Below are 22,692 nucleotides of genomic sequence, written 5' to 3' on the forward strand. Positions count from 1 at the left end.
TAGAACTATGCATGCCAAAATTGGAAATCGGTTCAGATGTAGATATAGATCCCATATATGTATATATGGTCCGACTTATACTCGTGCAAGCACAGATGCCAAAGATTTACCGTATCACACAGTGGTTGCAATTTTTTTTTTTATACCCTTCACCACTACTGTGGTATAGGGTATAATAAGTTTGTGCATTTGTATGTAACGCCAAGAAGGAAGTGTCTGAGACCCATCGTTTAGTATACCGATCGTCTTAGAATTAAATTCTGAGTCGATTTAGCGATGTCCGTCTGTCTGTCTGCAGAATATCAGCCAAATCGGTTCAGATTCAGATATAGCTCCCATATATAAGGGTGATTTGTTAAGAGCTTGATAACTTTTTTTAAAAAAAAAACGCATAAAATTTGCAAAATCTCATCGGTTCTTTATTTGAAACGTTAGATTGGTCCATGACATTTACTTTTTGAAGATAATTTCATTTAAATGTTGACCGCGGCTGCGTCTTAGGTGGTCCATTCGGAAAGTCCAATTTTGGGCAACTTTTTCGAGCATTTCGGCCGGAATAGCCCGAATTTCTTCGGAAATGTTGTCTTCCAAAGCTGGAATAGTTGCTGGCTTATTTCTGTAGACTTTAGACTTGACGTAGCCCCACAAAAAATAGTCTAAAGGCGTCAAATCGCATGATCTTGGTGGCCAACTTACCGGTCCATTTCTTGAGATGAATTGTTCTCCGAAGTTTTCCCTCAAAATGGCCATAGAATCGCGAGCTGTGTGGCATGTAGCGCCATCTTGTTGAAACCACATATCAACCAAGTTCAGTTCTTCCATTTTTGGCAACAAAAAGTTTGTTAGCATCGAACGATAGCGATCGCCATTCACCGTAACGTTGCGTCCAACAGCATCTTTGAAAAAATACGGTCCAATGATTCCACCAGCGTACAAACCACACCAAACAGTGCATTTTTCGGGATGCATGGGCAGTTCTTGAACGGCTTCTGGTTGCTCTTCACTCCAAATGCGGCAATTTTGCTTATTTAAGTAGCCATTCAACCAGAAATGAGCCTCATCGCTGAACAAAATTTGTCGATAAAAAAGCGGATTTTCTGCCAACTTTTCTAGGGCCCATTCACTGAAAATTCGACGTTGTGGCAGATCGTTCGGCTATTCATGATGAAATGTCAAAGCATACTGAGCATCTTTCTCTTTGACACCATGTCTGAAATCCCACGTGATCTGTCAAATACTAATGCATGAAAATCCTAACCTCAAAAGAATCACCCTTTAGCTTTCGCCCGATTTACACTCATTTGCCCACAGAGACCAATTTTTTACTCCGATTTAGTTGAAATTTTGCACAGGGAGTAGAATTAGCATTGTAGCTATGTGAAATCGGTTCAGATTTAGATATAGCTCCCATATATATCTTTCGCACGATTTACACTCAAATGACCACAGAGGCCAATTTTTTGCTCTGATTTAGTTGAAATTTTGCACAGGGAGTAGAATTAGCATTATAGCTATGCATGTCAAATTTGGTTGAAATCGGTTCAGATTTAGATATAGCTCCCATATATAGCTTTCGCCCGATTTACACTCAAATGACCACAGAGGCCAATTTTTTGATCCGATTTAGTTGAAATTTTGCACAGGGAGTAGAATTAACATTGTAGCTATGTGTGCCAAATTTGGTTGAAATCGGTTCAGATTTAGATATAGCTCCCATATATAGCTTTCGCCCGATTTACACTCATATGACCACAGAGGCCAATTTTTTGCTCCGATTTAGTTGAAATTTTGCACAGGGAGTAGAATTAGCATTGTAACTAAGCGCGCCAAATTTGGTTGAAATCGGTTCAGATTTGGATATATCTCCCATCGGTTCAGATTTAGATATAGCTCCCATATATATGTTTTTCTGATTTCGACAAAAATGGTCAAAATACCAACATTTTCCTTGTTAAATCGCCACTGCTTAGTCGAAAAGTAGTAAAAATAACTCTAATTTTCCTAAACTTCTAATACATATATATCGAGCGATAAATCATAAATAAACTTTTGCGAAGTTTCATTAAAATTGCTGCAGATTTAAATGTTTCCCATATTTTTTTACTAAAATTGTGTTCCACCCTAGTGCATTAGCCAACTTAAATTTTGAGTCTATAGATTTTGTAGAAGTCTATCAAATTCTGTCCAGATCGAGTGATATTTAACATAAATGTATGTATTTGGGACAAACCTTTATATATAGCACCCAACACATTTGACGGATGTGATATGGTATCGAAAATTTAGATCTACAAAGTGGTGCAGGGTATAATATAGTCGGCCCAGCCCGACGTTAGACTTTCCTTACTTGTTTTTAAATAATTCTGCAACTTTTAAACGGACAAAGATATCAGCATAGTTTTTCTCTAAGTTTGCAAATTTTTGGGTCCACGGGCTGACCTGTAGGCGTTGGAAGTTCGACACCTCGATTTCGATGATTTTTTCTTTGCTGGTTATCGTAAATCTCTACACACTGAAAAAAAATATTGTCGTGAGGTCAAAGATTTCATATCTTTAAAATACGAATGCAAATTTTGTTTAGCATAGAAGACGCATTTCTCTAATACAAAGTTTTTTTCCTTGTCCAAAAGTCGACAAACTTTTCAATGAAGTCGTATTGTCCTTATAATTAAGTGATTTGACTTAAAAATGGGTATCATAACATGAAAGAAAAAATGTTTGGGCTAAGGTCAACTTGACTTTAATAATTCAGGAAAATTCCTTAAATTGAATGAAATTGTCTTTAAATATTTTGTCTGTTTGCATCTTGACTACAAAGCAAAAAATCGTTCAAATATAGGACATGTTTTTCAAAACTTTATTTGAAAGAAGTTTTTTACTTGAAACATAGCATAATTTCTACTGGAAGTCGAGTCTGAATTTGGAAAATAAAGTTGTCGTTAACTCGTTTTTAAAGGACTTTGATAGCATATGAAGAAAAAACAAAGCTGAATAAACGAAGAAATAAAATTTGTTTCTACCCAAATTTAAAAATTTAAAAGAGAATTGTGTCTTAAAACTATCCTTACTTGTATTCTCCGCTTCTTTGGCTCGGAATCAATACCAAATTTTTTAAAGAAAAGACCAAATTTTTGGAACCGAGTATGCTTTTTTTTCAGTGCAATATAAAATACTGACAAAATCCGTTGTTACTACAGTATGGTCCCAGAATTCTTGAAATTTTGCTCGAGGAGTCTAAATTGTAGTACAGTCAAGTGTGCAAAATTTGGTGGAAATCGGTTCCGATTTAGATAGCATATACAGCTATTGTCCGATTTACACTTACATGGCCACCGGATACTTAATTTTCACTCCGAGCCAACAGTTTCTCTCGGATTGACTTGAAATTTTGCACAGGTAGCAAAATTAACATTCTAGCATGCATCTTGAAATCGGTTAGATTTAGATATAGCCCCCATATATATCTTACGGCCGATATACTCTTATAGGGTTCCAGAAGTCAGACATTTTCTCTGATTTGCTTAAAATTTTGCACAAGGAGTATATTTGATAGTATCGTCAAGTGCGCCAAGTTTGATTTAAATCGGTTCAGATGTAGGTATAGGCACCATATTGCAGAAATGCAATATTTTACCCGAGTTAGTTGATTTAGTGCAAGTTTTTGGCGCATTTTGCTAAGCACCGGTCTAAATATAATACATCGTTGGAAAGATATTTGAGTGAACTTTATTCTTATGCAATTGAAAAAAAATATTACGAAAATTTGAAATTTTTGGGGCAAGGAACAATTTTTATTTTCAAAAATTCTGATTTTTGGGAATTGATGTGGCGCTAGCAGTAAGGGGAAAATTCCCATCCACAATCAGAGATATTATACAGAGAGCCCTCCGGATGACTGAGAAATTGGCGAAAGGTTATGGTCTTGGGGTAAATCCTGCAAAGACAGAACTAGTCATGTACTGCAAAGATCGCAAAACTCCCACGGTTAGGCCCATTTCCTTAGGGGGTATTGAAATTCCCTTTGCCGAGTGTGCAAAATACCTTGGAGTTATTTTGGACAGGAAGCTGAAATTTAAGCTTAATATTGAAGAAAGGGCGAGGAAAGCAACGGTAGCTTTGTACCCGTGCAAAAAGGCAATAGGAAAAAAGTGGGGCCTAAAACCAAAAATTGTGCATTGGCTATACACAGCAGAGGTTAGACCTATAATGCTTTATGGTGTTGTAGTCTGGTGGCCGGCACTTCACCAGCCGACAAATTTAGACAAAGTTCAGCGTATGGCGTGCTTGTGTATCTCAGGCGCATTCAGCAAGATAGGAACAAATTCCCTTAATGTCATGCTGCATCTATTGCCTTTAGACATTTTGGCCAAACAGTCAGCTGCAACAACGGCTGTGCGGTTGCGCGAGCTATCGCTGTGGTTTGAAAAAAGTTGCGGTCACAGTTCGGTCCTCAAAATAATGCCAGATGTGCCTAACGTAGTGGATTGTACTTTGGCGACACCACTTTTCGACAAAAAGTTTGAAACTCTAATTCCCAACAGTGAGGCGTGGTGAACACAGGCCCCGGGGAATAAACGATATATAGATTTCTACACTGATGACTCCAAATTGGATGGACAAGTGGGTTTCGGAGTATATTCTGGAACTTCGAATAGCGAAAAGATTACCTAATCACTGTAGTGTTTTTCAGGCTGAAATATTAGCAATAAGAGAGGTGCCAAATTGGCTGAGAAGTAATGTTCCAAAAAATGTTGGCATAAATATATACTCAGACAGTCAACCTGCAATAAAATCCTTGGACTCTGTGTTCCTTAACTCGAAAACGGCCATCGACTGCCGCAAATCTCTCAATGAGACGGCTGAGCAGCACAATATTCACCTAATATGGGTGCCTGGCCATAGGAACATACCGGGGAACTGCGAAGCAGATGAGTTGGCAAGGCTAGGAACTACCTTTCATATTCCAGGGGAACTAGAATCTGTTGGTATGCCTCTGGCCACCTGCAAGCTCTTACTGCGTGAGAAGGCCGTCATGATGGCAAATGTTCGATGGGAGAATTGCAAGGGTTGTAATGACACCAAGCAAATATGGCCCCATTTAAACTTGAACTGCACACTAGATATGCTAGTGTTATCAAGACGTCAGATATCACTTCTGATATCTGCTATAACGGGTGGCTGCCTGATAGGCGATTTTGCAAAAAACTATTGGCGCGAAGTATAATGACTATTGTATGAGCTGTCATGATGCGGAGGAAAAGGAATCAATTAAACACCTCTTGTGTGAGTGTCCTACATTTTGTGTAAGGCGTAAGCAAATTTTAGGGGCATATAGCTTTAGATTACTGGCGGAACGTTAACTTAATCAGTCTGCTAATGTTTTTGGAACAATCTGGTTGGTTCAACAGAAGAAAATAATCGAGATGGTTCAGCGGTTAAAACTAGAAGTGCCCATATGTAATAGGTACTTTTAGTTAATGTGGTATCACAATGGACTGAATAATCTAAGTGAGCCTGAATCTTAATCGGGCCGCCACTTTAACCTTACCTAACCTAACCTAACCAAACTCCAGTACTATAATTTATAAAATGCGATCTTGTTGTACTGGAAATACCATTCAATAAATGAAATGAAACAAATGTTTAGAAATTGGAAGTAACTATTTGGGCCATAAACAAAAATATACTTAGTGTGAAACATAATATGTTTGCACAGTACAAACAATTTTTTTCAACAAATGCTGAAAATATATATGCTTGAAGCAGAATATGTTTGGGGAGTATATGTTACAAAGGTATTTTTTTTTTTGTTTGAGGGTGTATATCCCAATATATATAAAGTGAGGGTGTATGTCCCAAAAATAATATGGGATAGTCGATATTCCAATGTTATAGAGCCTACACTCAAAAAAAGGTTTACTTAGATCCAAAGATTCTGACCTTCCTTTAAGAATTTTGGTATTGATTCCGAGCCAAAGATGCGGCTTCTTTAAAATAAAGACATTTTTAGCGACCTATCTGGTTTTAAATCTGGGACCAATAAAATTAAAATTAGGTACATATCTCATTTATGAAACTTACATTCTTTTTTCGCGGTTTATTAATAAAGGTACTCACGTACAAACAAATGTCAGTTTAAAAATCTAAATTATAACGGATTCTTTAAAGTAACAAAAACGTTTTCTTAATTCCAAACAATTTAAACCACAGACGCTAAATCCTCAAAATAAGTCTTAGCCTATATTTGAAGCTTTTTTATCTTTCAATATTTTTTTTTTTTATTTTTTCAATATTTCAGTTAATTTAAGGACAATTTCTTTAAATAAAAAATGTGTTTCTTTACTTTAAGGAAAATTAGCCTTAGTTCAAAGACATGCGACTTTAACGGAGGGACGCGAATTTAAAAAAAAAATTGTGTCCTAAATTTAATGAAAACATTTTTAAGGCAAAGATTATAAATTTCATTTTAATTAAAATATCATTATTTTAAAGATATTTGTCTTCAATATTTTGTAAATTTCGCATCCTAAAATTTAGGTTTCGAAATCTTTAATATCACGTAAATATTTTTTTTTGTAGGTTTCCTTAAATATTTCTTTATGTTAAAGAAGCGGGGTCTTTGGCTCGGATTCAATATTGAATTGAAATAATTTTTTTTAATGTGGATATTTGCTTAAATAAGCCTGTTATCTCCTATATTAATCTCTTGACTTTTATGTAAGCCACACAATGGCGTTTGCCATTTGTCTAAAATAATAAGCAAACAATTTAATATTATTGTCCATTTTGTGAACGTGACAATAGTCCCATACATAATCAAAAATATCACAAGTGGGGATTTTTAACGATCTATAAAAGTTCTTTTATGATAAAGGGTGATTTGTTAAGAGCTTGATAACTTTTTTTTAAAAAAAAACATAAAATTTGCAAAATCTCATCGGTTCTTTATTTGAAACGTTAGATTGGTCCATGACATTTACTTTTTGAAGATAATTTCATTTAAATGTTGACCGCGGCTGCGTCTTAGGTGGTCCATTCGGAAAGTCCAATTTTGGGCAACTTTTTCGAGCATTTCGGCCGGAATAGCCCGAATTTCTTCGGAAATGTTGTCTTCCAAAGCTGGAATAGTTGCTGGCTTATTTCTGTAGACTTTAGACTTGACGTAGCCCCACAAAAAATAGTCTAAAGGCGTCAAATCGCATGATCTTGGTGGCCAACTTACCGGTCCATTTCTTGAGATGAATTGTTCTCCGAAGTTTTCCCTCAAAATGGCCATAGAATCGCGAGCTGTGTGGCATGTAGCGCCATCTTGTTGAAACCACATGTCAACCAAGTTCAGTTCTTCCATTTTTGGCAACAAAAAGTTTGTTAGCATCGAACGATAGCGATCGCCATTCACCGTAACGTTGCGTCCAACAGCATCTTTGAAAAAATACGGTCCAATGATTCCACCAGCGTACAAACCACACCAAACAGTGCATTTTTCGGGATGCATGGGCAGTTCTTGAACGGCTTCTGGTTGCTCTTCACTCCAAATGCGGCAATTTTGCTTATTTACGTAGCCATTCAACCAGAAATGAGCCTCATCGCTGAACAAAATTTGTCGATAAAAAAGCGGATTTTCTGCCAACTTTTCTAGGGCCCATTCACTGAAAATTCGACGTTGTGGCAGATCGTAAGTCTATTCATGATGAAATGTCAAAACATACTGAGCATCTTTCTCTTTGACACCATGTCTGAAATCCCACGTGATCTGTCAAATACTAATGCATGAAAATCCTAACCTCAAAAGAATCACCCTTTATTAGCCTGCAGTGGCAGTTAAGTTTTTGTTGAAGGGCTTATAGCAACTAGTTTTCATACAAAAATACTTTCAATTGTTTTGCCTATGATTTGGGTACTAAGTGACAATAACGATAATGACAAGGAGTTAAATTGCTCAAATATAGATTCCTTATCATTTTAAGTAGTCTGTCTAGTCACTACACTTTATAGAAGATAGGACATTGCTATGATGATATCAATATGGAAGAGCATATTTCAGAACAATGTAGAGACGAAAGACAATGCCATACAGACATTTCGGTTACCAGTTGCCATCTAGAATGCGGAAAAAGGTTCAACTTCATATTTAATATTGATAATTGTGTCATAACCCTTAGCAACCCTTTATATGGCAGCTAAAGGGTGATACGGTCAAAATTTGGTCAAGGGAAAACGCGTGTAAATCGGTGAAATCGTTTATTTAAAAAATCAAATTAAATTTCTTTTTCAAGTTTAATTAGTATAAAATTCAGGAAAAATATTCAGTTAGGCTTTCGCTTTTCCAAATCCGAATTGCCGGGCCTCACGCTTGACACCTGCCATCAGATTTTGTACAGCCACCTTGTCCACCTTCTTCGCCGCAGAAAGCCAGTTTGCCTTGAACTGCTGCTTGTCCTTAGCAGTTTTTTTTGGTCTTCTTTAGGTTCCGCTTGACAATAGCCCAGTATTTCTCAATTGGGCAGAGCTCTGGCATGTTGGGAGGGTTCTTGTCCTTGGGAACCACCTGCACGTTGTTGGCGGCGTACCACTCCATGGCCTTTTTACCGTAATGGCAAGATGCCAAATCCGGCCAAAACAGTACGGAACAGCCGTGTTTCTTCAGGAAAGACAGCAGACGTTTATTCAAATACTCTTTCACGTAATTTCTTGGTTGACAGTCCCGGAAGCTATGAAAATGCTGCTTTTCAAGCCACAGGTACAGATGGCTTGCCAAACAAACGAACTTTGACAGTTTTATGTGCTTGAAAATATCTGCTACCTTTCCCCTTCCTTTTGCCGTATAAAACTCCTGTCCCGGAAGCTGCTTGTAGTCGGCTTTGACGTAGGTTTCGTCGTCCATTACCACGCAGTCAAACTTCGTCAGCATCGTCGTGTACAGCCTCCGGGATCGCGCTTTGGCCGTCGTATTTTGTTTATCATCGGGATTTGGAGTCACTACCTTCTTGTAAGTCGATAGTCCGGCTCGTTTTTTGGCACGGTTGTAGACGATGCACGGTTGTAGACGATACACCCAGCTTATTTGCGGCATCTCGGAGAGAGAGGTTAGTGTTTCGCTTGAAACTACCGGCAACTCTCTTTGTCGTCTCAGCGGCTTCCGGTTTTCGATATCCACCCGATCCAGACTTCCTGGCTGTCGACAAACGTTCCCCAAATACTTTAATTACATTTGTAACGGTTGATTTGGCAACTTTTAGCGATTTTGCCAGCTTTGCGAGCGAGTAGCTCGGATTTTCGCGATGCGCGAGCAAAATTTTGATACGCTGCTCTTCTTGCTTGGACGGCATTTTGACAACTGAAGAGTGAATTCCAAAATCAAAACAGGAGCAACACACACACCTTCAAAATGAGGGGTGTTCAGTTTTTTTTAAATGCAAAATTGAAAGAAATACGTCAAGTTTATATTAACCAAATTTTGACCGTATCACCCTTTACCGTGGTGCGATGGTTAGCATGCGCGGCTTGCACACACAGGGTAATGGGTTCAATCCCACTTTAAACCGAACACCAACAATTTTTTAAGTCCCCTCTTAGTAATGATGGTGATATTTCTGAGTGTTTCAAAACTTCTCTAAGTGGTTTCACCGCTTCAATTTTAAATAGCTATCATAACAGGTTGGCTGATAAGTCCCCGGTCTGACACATAGATGGCGTCGCTAGTATTAAATGCATATTATTTTTATATAGTACCAACCTTCAGATGATTCGTGTCAAAATTTGACGTCTGTAAGTCAATCAGTTTGTGAGATAAAGCGTCTTTTGTGAAGCTACTTTTGTTATTGTGAAAAAAAAATAGGAAAGAAGGAATATCGTGTTTTGATTCATTTTCAGAATGAAATTCTGGATCACTAATATTAAATATCCTTCATATGAAATTTGTCGCGTTATTGATTATTATACGTTTATTGTGCTTAGAGTAAAAATAAATAAATAAAACAAAAATAAAACAAAATAAAATTTTGACAACATTTTCTATAGAAGTAAAATTTTGACAAAATTTTTTATAGAAATAAAATTTGGAAAAATTTTCTATAGAAATAATATTTGGAAAAAATTTTCTATAGAAATAAAATTTTGACAACATTTTCTATAGAAATAAAATTTTGTCAAAATTTTCTATAGAAATAAAATTTTGACAAAATTTACTATTGAAATAAAATTTTGACAAAATTTTCTATAGAAATAACATTTTGACAATTTTTCCTATAAAAATAAAATTTTGGTAGATTATTTTTGGCTCGAGTGGCAACCATGATTATGAACCGATATGGACCAATTTGTGTGTGATTAGGGATCGGCTATATATAACTATAGACCGATATGGACCAATTTTGGCATGGTTATTAGCGGCCTTATACTAACACCACGTTGCAAATTTCAACCGGAGCGGATGAATTTTGCTCCTCCAAGAGGCTCCGGAGATCAAATCTGGGGAACGGTTTATATGGGGGCTATATATAATTATGGACCGATATGGACCAATTCTTGCGTGTTTGTTAGAGACCACATTCTAACACCATGTTCCAAAATTCAACCGAATCGGATGAATTTTACTCCTCCAAGAGGCTCCGGAGGACAAATCTGGGGATCGATTTATATGGGGGCTATTTATAATTATGGAAATGAGGATGGAATGAGTATTTTAGCAATGCGTGTCAATTTTGGTTGAAGTCGGTTCATATTTATATATAGCTACCATCATCAGCGTAGGAAGGCCTCTGGGGAGGGGCTTAGACCCCTCAGAAAAATTTTAGCACACACAAAACCGCCCCCCTCCGAATTTGAAAACCTATTTTCGATTTTCCATTGTTTTTATACAAAATTAAACAATTTGGTCAAAATCAGCTCAGATTTACAAAAAGCCTCTATAGACGGATGAAAAAGACTGTTTTTCATATGTTTGGCTATAAACATTATATGTTTGGAACACAAATTTTTAAACACAATATTTTTGAGTGCAAGCATATAATGTTCATAAACTAGCATAACATGTTTGGGACATATATGTTAATATGTTAGAACATATTATGTTTGGGACATAAAATGTTTGTAAATATAATATGCTTGGATGCAAACATATATTAATTTAGAAATAGCTTATAAACATATATGTGTTTAGTAGCTTGGAGCGCTATTTAACAGGGAGCGATATTGAATTAAGTTGGTGGTTGTTGCTTGTTATTACAAAATTAACATTTTATTTTTCCTTGGGCAATTGATCAGCTACTTCTTTGATCCTTACAAACTGTGTGGTCCGCTGTTCGAATCCCCGTCCGGCAAAAGGTAAAATTAAAATAAAAAAAATTGAATAATTTCTTCTACAATGTTTGTATTACAGAAAAAGGTGCTAAGAACTAAAAAATGTCGTGGAAGTGAGAAAGATGTGGGGGAATATACAATTAGGCAGAAACAAAATTTTGAGCATTCAGGTCGAAAACCTATGTTGTTAGCACCTATATTACCTGTTTATTTTCATAATTCATTATGATTGTAAATATATAAATAAATAAATAAAATTTTGAGCACAATATTGTTTGGGAGAATTTTTTTTAAGCATATAATATTTTTGGGTGCAAAATGCTTCCAAACATATTATATGTTCACATAATAACATATTGTTTTTTGGAAGACAACATTATTGAATTTGGATGCAAAAATACAAAATGTTTGGAACTTAGACTACCCAAACATATATTGTTTAGACCAATATGCTTTCAAACATATTATATATTGGAAGAGATCGAACATATAAATGTTTGGGCAATACCCAAAAATGTATATGCTTGAAGCAAAATATGTTTGGGAGTATATGTTACAGAAGCGATTTTTTGTGAGGGTGTATATATTCTTCCGATTTGGCTAAATATGACCAAAATATCCACATTTTCCTTAAAAATCGCCCATGACAAATTTAAAACTTGTACAAATAATTCACATTTACCTATACTCTAAATTGTATGCATCGACCGATAAATCATAAATGCAGATTTGTGAAATTTTATGTTATGGCTTTAGATTTGAATATTTTCCATATTTTTTAATAAAATTGTGCTCCTTCCCGGTCATTAGCCGATTTAAATTTTTGAGTCTAGAGATTTTTATAGAAGTCTAAAAAATATTGTCTAGCCGTTTCAGATTTGAATGTATGTGTATGGGAACAAAAATCATTATCGAAAATGTCGATCTACACAGTGGTGCAGGGTATAATAACATATAGTCGGCCCGGCCTGGCCGACTATATGTTCCTTACTTGTTTTCATTTAAATATATTAAATTCAAATCAGTAAGGCAAATGTGAGTTCAGATTAATTAAAATCTATTTATATAAACTCAACTCAAATCTAACAAATACAAAATAGGTAATATCAATTTTTAATTCTTAAAAGCTTCCAACTGTGTTTCATTATCTATTCAAAGAAAAATCCAGCAATACTCACCATATTTCTGTTGACTATGAAAACCATCTGTAAGAATATGAAGAAAAATTTATGACATTTTCAATAAATCTATTTAAATAGAAATATTCATAATAAATATTCTTTGAATGCACGTTTTGAAAAGAAGATACAAGTAAACAAATTTAGATTTAAATTTACAAAGAGAGAGAAAACTAAAAATAATTCTCCTAAAGAAATTTTGTTTATTGTTCGTTTAAATTTGCGACAAGTCGCACCCATTATTTGCATTATTCTAATTTATTCACTTAAGTATTACCTACCATTGACTTGTTTTCTTTTATTTATTTTTTACACTTGATTTTTTTTTTCCTAATGCACAGACTGCAATGAAAATAGCTGTTTGGGGCATAACGGAAGGAGGACGGAAGGAAACAATCTGATTCAATCCAATTCAATTCAATGGAATAAAAGTTCATTCGTAATGGATTGTATTCTGTATATGAAAATGTGAGAAGATGAATTGCTGTCCATAGCGAAAAATTGTGTCTGAAGTAAAATCAATAAAAAAAATAAAAACTTAATTGTCTACAATTAAAAACTATAAACATTATGCATAATTTAGAAAAAATATTGGGTAGTCGAAAAAGCTTTTCCATATTTCTAATCGAATTTCAATAAGAGAATGAAGCCAAAAGTTTTAGCGTTTGTTAACTATATTTGACCAGTCAATTCTACCACCGATTATGTCGATTCATATCGACTGATATATATCCCCAATTAATAATTTATACCCTGTTTCTGTATGTCGAACGAGAAGCCTGTCGATGGAAAAGCAGTCACTCGAATTCGAATCAATTTGGGTTTCTGTAGTTTTGAAAGTTCGTATCGTTTGTATGAGAGTACATTGATTATCAACAATGAGTATTTTCAAATTTTTGGCCTGAGAATTGATTCAAATTCCGAAACTGTTTTACTTTTTTTCTTGACATTTATTGTATATGTTCCTTTGCTACTCGTCAACAAAATATGAAGTGACTTGCCTGTCGACATAGAGAAACCCAAATATTTTTTTTTTTCATTTGAAATACTATTGTTCGACATACAGAAACAGGGTATTATTTAAATATGCACTGAAAACACAGTGAACCCACTAGGAGAAACATTTTTAGTTAATTTTAGAAAAAAAAATTGTTAATTTTAGAAAATTTTAACTAAACTGTATTAGAAATGCAGATGTCACTCTGATTTCACAAAAATAGGTATTAATTGGTATTAAATAGGTATTAAAGAAAATTTCGTAGTTTGAAAGAAAAAATTGCAGTTCAAAATTGCAAAAATGTTTTAGTGCCATACGAAGTTTCAAGATGGGTGCATTGTTGATAAAACATAAAAATTTTAAGAAATTGTGAACAATTTTGTGGGAACCACGAATTTAGTTAATCTTTATTCTATATTTGCGTACGTACTAATTCAATGAACTAAAATATAATTAAATCGTATTTATTGAAATATGGACAGCGTTGCCAATTTAGCTATTTTCCCGCTACACGGTTGAAAAATACTGTTTTTCATATGTTTGGCTATAAACATTATATGTTTGGAACACAAATTTTTAAACACAATATTTTTGAGTGCAAGCATATAATGTTCATAAACTAGCATAACATGTTTGGGACATATATGTTAATATGTTAGAACATATTATGTTTGGGACATAAAATGTTTGTAAATATAATATGCTTGGATGCAAACATATATTAATTTAGAAATAGCCTATAAACATATATGTGTTTAGTAGCTTGGAGCGCTATTTAACAGGGAGCGATATTGAATTAAGTTGGTGGTTGTTGCTTGTTATTACAAAATTAACATTTTATTTTTCCTTGGGCAATTAATCAGCTACTTCTTTGATCCTTACAAACTGTGTGGTCCGCTGTTCGAATCCCCGTCCGGCAAAAGGTAAAATTAAAATAAAAAAAATCATACAATTGAATAATTTCTTCTACAATGTTTGTATTACAAAAAAAGGTGCTAAGAACTAAAAAATCTCGTGGAAGTTAGAAAGATGTGGGGGAATATACAATTGGGCAGAAACAAAGTTTTGAGCATTCAGGTCGAAAACCTATGTTGTTAGCACCTATTATATATTATTTATATTACCTGTTTATTTTCATAATTCATTATGATTGTAAATATATAAATAAATAAATAAAATTTTGAGCACAATATTGTTTGGGAGAATTTTTTTTAAGCATATAATATTTTTGGGTGCAAAATGCTTCCAATGGTCACATAATAACATATTGTTTTTTGGAAGATAACATTATTGAATTTGGATGCAAAAATACCAAATGTTTGGAACTTAGACTACCCAAACATATATTGTTTAGACCAATATGCTTTCAAACATATTATATATTGGTAGAGATCAAACATATAAATGTTTGGGCAATACCCAAAAATGTATATGCTTGAAGCAAAATATGTTTGGGAGTATATGTTACAGAAGCGATTTTTTGTGAGGGTGTAGATTTGGGTTTTTTGAAGTCGTTTAGCGGGAAAAAATGAATATAGCTTTTAGCTTCTTTCTGGCTTTTTTTCATGACCGTTTTGGCTATTTTTGGCTTCTTTATTTTCGACATGTTTCTATTGAAATATGGACAAAACGGCGTTTTCTATCTAAGCCTTGTTGCCAGGATAAAGTTTTCCACATATTTCAAAGCTCAATTGAAACATTACATTTAGAATATTAGCATTTGACTCGTTTATCCTTTTTATGTTATTATAATATTCTAAATTTATTATGATATAACTAAATTAAAATAGTAGATGTGAATTGCTTAGTACGCTGAAAAAATATTGTCGTGAGGCCAAAGAGTTCATGTCCTTAAAATACGAACGCGAATTTTGGTTATAATAGCATTTGTGAATTTCTCTTATATAAACTTTTTACCTTGTCCAAAAGCCGATAAAGTCGTTTTGTCCTTATAGTTAAGTGATTCAACTTAAAAATGGGTATCTTTACATGAAAGGAGGCTAGGGTCAATTCTAATAAATTCTTAAAATTAAAGAAAAAGTCTTTATGTGGAGTTTTTGTATCTTGACGACAAACTAATAAAGCGGTCAAACATAGAAGATGTTTTTCAACACTTTATTTTAAAAACGTATACATAGAATAATTTCTACTTGAAGTCGAGTCTAAATTTGGAAATTTAGAAATTTAAATTGTCGTTAGCGCGTTTTTAAAGCTCTTTGATAGCTCACGATTAAATTCCAATTCGGAATCAATGATTTTGGTAATCATTAGTGTACAAAATCTATGGAACCGGACATGCTTTTTTTCAGTGTATGTCAGAAAAATTTGGGGCATTAGAGAGTTAATGGAATGGATTTACTTTTACGAAAATTGGACAACAATAGGTTTATTTAGGTAATAGTAAGAATGGGTTTTATTCTCTTGGGTAAAAGTAGTAGAAGTGTACATGTTCACGAATTTATCATTAATTCAGCGGTTTTAAACCAATAAAAACGAAAGATATTTATATTTTCTAATTCTAGTGCAATTGGATTTGTTGATGATTAACCAGCTGATAATTGCAAGCTTTTACTGGGAAAAATGTTTTTACTGTGAAATGTAAACGAAGGACTACCAGTAAAAATTTGTGATAGTAATCAAAATGTATCGAGAACGCAAACAGAGCTAATATGATTTAAATATTGTTATAATCTCACAGAAGTAAAATTAAAACCAGTAAGGAAAGTCTAAAGTCGGGCGGGGCCGACTATATTATACCCTGCACCACATCCGTCAAATGTGTTGGGGGCTATATATAAAGGTTTTTCCCAAATACATACATTTAAATATCACTCGATCTGGACTTCTACAAAATCTATAGACTCAAAATTTAAGTCGGCTAATGCACTAGGGTGGAACACAATGTTATTAAAAAAATATGGGAAACGTTTAAATCTGAAGCAATTTTAAGGAAGCTTCGAAAAAGTTTATTTATGATTTATCGCTCGATATATATGTATTAGAAGTTTAGGAAAATTAGAGTCATTTTTACAACTTTTCGACTAAGCAGTGGCGATTTTACAAGGAAAATGTTGGTATTTTGACCATTTTTGTCGAAATCAGAAAAACATATATATGGGAGCTATATCTAAATCTGAACCGATTTCAACCAAATTTGGCACGCATAGCTACAATGCTAATTCTACACCCTGTGCAAAATTTCAACTAAATCGGAGTTAAAAATTGGCCTCTGTGGTCATATGAGTGTAAATCGGGCGAAAGCTTTATATGGGAGATATAACCAAATCTGAACCGATTTCAAGCAAATTTGGCACGCATAGTTACAACGCTAATTCTACTCCCTATGCAAAATTTCAACTAAATCGGAGCAAAAAATTGGCCTCTGTGGGCAAATGAGTGTAAATCGGGCTAAAAATTTTAGGACAATCGGACTAAAACTGCGAGCTGTACTTTGCACACAAAAATACATCAACAGACAGACAGACAGACAGACAGACGGACATCGCTAAATCGACTCAGAATTTAATTCTAAGCCGATCCGTATACTAAAAGGTTGGTCTATGATTACTCCTTCTTGGCGTTACATACAAATGCACAAACTTATTATACCCTGTACCACAGTAGTGGTGAAGGGTATAAAAAATGAATACAATTAAAATAATATGCATTTAATGTGAAATAAAGCCTTTAAGTTTGCTAAATTTCAATCAAAAATGTATCTTTTGATACAAAACAAGTATATACGGCCGTAAGTTCGGCCAGGCCGAAGCTTATGTACCCTCCACCATGGGTTGCGTAGAAACATCTTCTAAACACTGCCATCCACAATCGAATTGAACCGGATCGAATGTATTTTGCTCATCCAAGAGGCTCCGGAGGTCAAATCTGGGGAATGATTTATATGGGGGCTATATATAATTATGCACCGATATGGACCAATTCTGGCACGGTTGTAAGAGACAATATACTAACATCATGTTCCAAATTTCAACCGGATCGGATGAAATATGCTTCTCTTAGAGGCTCCGCAAGCCAAATCTGGGGATAGGTTTATATGGGGGCTATATATAATTGTGAACCGATGTGGACCAATTTTTGCATGGATGTTAGAGACCATATACTAACACCACGTTCCACATTTGAACCGGATTGGATGAATTTTGCTCCTCCAAGAGGCTCCGGAGGTCAAATCTGGAGAACGGTTTATATGGGGGCTATATATAATCATGGACCGATATGGACCAATTTTTGCATGGTTATTAGAGACCATATGCCAACACCATGTACCAAATTTCAGCCGGATCGGATGAAATTTGCTTCTCTTAGAGGCTCCACAAGCCAAATCGGGGGATCGGTTTATATGGGGGCTATATATAATTATGGACCGATGTGGACCAATTTTTGCATGGTTGTTAGAGACTAGAGCATTGCATCGGTCATATATTTTTGTGTTCGAGAACATCTCGAAGCCCAACAAGTAAGGTAGAGATTTGTAGTTGTTCCCGTTTTGACCGATGTTTGTAAGTTCGAATACAACCATAACTCGTTCTCGTTTGTGTTGTATGAAACGGTCAATCAAACAACTTCAGTCTTCGGGATCAAACACAACGAGTCAAAATGTTTTCGAAAACAAAGTGAAGGAATCGATGATTTCGAATCTTTTTTTGCCCTCACGTAGTAACAATAACAACAACTTTTATATGTATTGTACGTTTGTTTAGTCGTAAGTTGATTGAAAGGCGCTTGTGTATGAAGTAAAAAAAAATAACATAAAGTGGACAAAACCTTCTGCATTTCTATGTAAAAAGGTATTAACAGCAAAACAAAATATTGCTCTAGTTTTTAGGAGAAACATTTGGGATGATATTTTTGGGCATTATAGTAAGTAATCGTTAAAAATGCAATTCACTTGTTCGTATAAAAAATAAGGGGCATTCGTATTTAAAGGAAATAAAACATTTTTCCTTTTTCTATAGAAATAACATTTTGACAAAATTTTCCATAGAAATAAAATGTCGACAAAATTTTCTATTGAAACAAAATTTTCACAAAATTTTTTATAGAAATAAAATGATGATAAAATTTTCTAGAGAAATAAAATGTTGACCAAATTTTTTATAGAAATAAAATTTTTGATAAAATTTTCTATAGAAATAAAATTTTGATTACATTTTTTATAGAAATACGATGTTGACAAAATTTTCTATAGAAATAAAATTTTGAGAAAATTTTCTATAGAAATAAAATGTTAATAATTTTCTATATAAATAAAACTTTTTTTATAGATTTACTCGTTTGCGAATAAGTTCATTGTTCTTTACTTCTAAAAAAATTTCCCTGAAGACGAACATCGGAGATGTTTCGAAATATTGGATAATATTAAATAAAAATACAACTCAAAAACACAACAACATCTGTTTTTATTCATATGACCTCAAGCCGAACTATACAAATACAATGTTGATAAAATTTTCTATAAAAATAAAATTTTGACAAAATTTTCTATAGAAATAAAATTTTGACAAAATTTTCTATAGAAATACAATTTTGATAGAATTTTCTATAGAAATAGAATTTAGATAATTTTTTTATAGATGTTAACAACATTTTCTATTGAAATAAAATTTTGACAAAATTTTCTATAGAAATAAAATTATGACAACATTTTTTATAGAAATAAAATTTTGATAAAATTTTCTATAGAAATAAAATGTTGATAAAAAATTTTATAGAAATAAAATTTTCACAAAGTTTTCTAAGAAATAAAATTTTGATAAAATTTTCTATAGAAATACAATGTTGATAAAATTTTCTATACAAATAAAATTTTGATAAAATATGGCCCGTTTGCAATACCATCCGACCTACATTAATGACAACTACTTATGCCAAGTTTCAAGTCGATAGCTTGTTTCGTTCGGAAGTTAGCGTGATTTCAACAGACGGTCGGACGGACATGCGTAGATCGACACAGAATTTCACCGCGACCCAGAATATGTATACTTTATGGGGTCTTAGAGCAATATTTCGTTGTATTACAAACGGAATGACAAACTTAATATACCCCCTTCCTATGGTGGATGGTATAAAAAACAGACAAAAAATACAAAAATAAATTTACTTTTGCTAGTTACATATAAAAACATAACAAATTTAAACATTTGCCTTGTTAGAATTACTCATTTTATCGTTAATAAGCTTAACTATTAATTACACACTTATATCTAAAGAAACACAAACTGTATGACTTCTTTTCTCATTAAGCATGATTCCATTTTTTGTCATAACATTCTCGAGAACTTTGCAAATTCCCGAAACTCCCGCTAAATGTTCGAGTATTCTCGATTATCCCGTTTCACCAAATGCAATCGAATGCTTGCTTGCGACCGAGAATGGAAACAAATGCACAACTTCAATGATGTGACGTCACAACAACATTCACTCGATACTGAATTATTGGGTGTGATTCAAACCATGTCTCATTCATATATTTACATTCATTCGAACCGATTCGGTCAAGCCAGTGTTCTCATTCTATTCATTCGATCAATAAAGATTATTCAGTCTTCTCGAACCGTTTCATGAGTTCAGTTGTGTGCGCTATGAATGAATGTTCTCATGCAATGCTCTATTAGAGACCATATACTAACACCATGTACCAAATTTCAGCCGGATCGGATGAAATTTGCTTCTCTTAGAGGCTTCGCAAGCCAAATTTGGGGGTCCGTTTATATGGGGGCTATACGTAAAAGTGGACCGATATGGCCCATTTGCAATACCATCCGACCTACATAAATAACAACTACTTGTGCCAAGTTTCAAGTCGATAGCTTGTTTCGTTCGGAAGTTAGCGTGATTTCAACAGACGGGCGGACGGACGGACATGCTCAGATCGACTCAGAATTTCATCACGATCCAGAATATATATACTTTATGGGGTCTTAGAGCAATATTTCGATGTGTTCCAAACGGAATGACAAAGTTAATATACCCCCCATCCTATGGTGGAGGGTATAAAAATACTTGGATCCAAAGATTTTGACGTTCCCTTAAGGATTTTGGTATGGATTCCGAGCCAAAGATGCGGCTTCTTTAAAATAAAGAATTTTTTTTTAAATCCAATGAAAGAAATTTGTGAAGCAATGATTACAAAATTTACTTTAGTTAAAATTTCATTATTTTAAAGAAATTTGTCCTTAACATTTTGTAAATATTGCATCCTAAAATTTAGGTTGCGTAATCTTTTATATTACGTAAATATTTCTTTTAGTGTGGCCTCACGACAATATTTCAGTGTAGATTTATTGGCTCGGAATCAATACCAATATACGAAAACATTTTTTCGACTACCCTATACATATACGTAATATCGCATGTAATTATATGGAAATATAGGTTGCGCTCTTGAAAATAATTTATATTTATATGCAATTAAACAATAATAACAATTAGAATATACAATTAAACAATTATACGATACGCTCCTAAAACGATAGATTATTTAACACCATTTAAAAAGACCAAGAGCAACAAGCTTGAACCGAGTTCACATTGCAAGTACACCATCAAACAAATCACTTCTCTAACATATGTCACAATCATATTTTGCTGGAAAAACATATATTTTTAAATATTGCCGAAACATGATTATGTTTGTTTCATAAAACATAATATTTTTCCATCAATCCATTTCTCTTGGTAGTCCTTTTAATAAAGAGAAATTCAAATTTGTTTTTATACATACCACTGTTTAATTTTTCGCCGTTTTACTCTCTCGACTAGAAACACTCACACGCAAAGAAAAAAACAAGTAAGGAAAGTCTAAAGTCTGGCGGGGCCGACTATATTATACCCTGCACCACTTTGTAGATCTAAATTTTCGATACCATATCACATCCGTCAAATGTGTTGGGGGGCTATATAAAGGTTTGTTCCAAATACATATATTTAAATATCACTCGATCTGGACAGAATTTGATAGACTTCTACAAAATCTATAGACTCAAAATTTAAGTCGGCAAATGCACTAGAGTGGAACACAATGTTAGTAACAAACAAGTACGTAAAGTCTAAAGTCGGGCGGGGCCGAATATATTATACCCTTCACCACTATGTAGACCAACATTTGTGTTACCATCTCAACTACTTCAAATTTGCTGGGGGCTATATAAAGGTTTGCATTTCCAGATACAAATACTTATAACAGAGACAATTTTTTGTATTTCTACAAAATCTCTAGAATTAAAATTGAAATCGGCTAATGCCCTGGAATGAAACACAATGTTAATATAAAATAAAAAGATATGCGAAATATGAAGCGAGAGAAATTTTAATGCATTTGTAGAAAAGAGCATTTATGATTTACCAGGCGATACTTATGTATTCGGGATATAGGACAATTTGAGTAACATTTACAATTTTTGCTACTCAGCAATGACGATTTTACAAGGATATTGGTTAGATCTTGCCAAGATATGTGGTCCAGTGTGGGCTGTGATATATTATTTGGTCAAGTCGGGCGAACTATCCAGTCAATTGGAGGAAAATCCCATTGAAAATGGGTCTAAAATATATAGTCTACCATATTTTCTAAACTCTGGTGTACAGATATATAATCTGAACCGATTTTGACTAAATATGACATGCTAACTCTGCTAAATTTCACGTAAATGGGAGTATAACTCTGACCCCCGTGGTTATTTGAGTGTAAATCGGGCGAAAGATATATATGGGAGCTATATCTAAATCTGAACCGATTTCAATCAAATTTACCAAGCATTGGTAGAATGTCAATTCTACTCTCTGTGCAAAATTTCACGAAAATCGGTAGTAAACTTTTGCCTCTGTTGCCATATGAGTCTAAATCGGACAAAAGATATATGGGAGCTATATCTAAATCTGAACCGATTTAGCTGATATTTTGCAAGTTTTTCGATACTCATAAAATATTCGGATGTACTGAATTTGAAGAACATCATTTGATAAACACGCAAATTATGACCAGATCGGGGATAAATATATATGGCAGCTATATCTAAATCTGAACCGATTTTTTCCAAAATCAATAGCGATTGTCTTTGTCCCAAAAAACGATCCTATGCCAAATTTGAGGACGATCGGACTTAAACTGCGACCTGCACTTTGTGCACAAAAATACATGAACAGACAGACAGCCAGACAGACAGACGGACATCGCTAAATCGACTCAGAATTTAA

At 34.0% G+C, this 22,692-nt stretch overlaps 1 protein-coding gene across 5 annotated transcripts in view; it reads right to left on the minus strand.

Annotated features, from left to right (window-relative positions):
• LOC142221720 (uncharacterized) overlaps nucleotides 1-22,692 on the minus strand; it is a 121,240-nt gene that overhangs the window by 19,990 nt on the left and 78,558 nt on the right. For all 5 annotated transcript variants that reach the window (XM_075291507.1, XM_075291505.1, XM_075291502.1 and 2 more), the window contains one exon: nucleotides 12,480-12,506. The gene's annotated coding sequence lies outside the window, so the exon portion shown is untranslated. The remainder of the gene's footprint in view (nucleotides 1-12,479; nucleotides 12,507-22,692) is intronic.

This window comes from Haematobia irritans, chromosome 1, assembly GCF_050003625.1.
Source record: "Haematobia irritans isolate KBUSLIRL chromosome 1, ASM5000362v1, whole genome shotgun sequence".
Lineage (NCBI taxonomy): Eukaryota > Metazoa > Arthropoda > Insecta > Diptera > Muscidae > Haematobia > Haematobia irritans.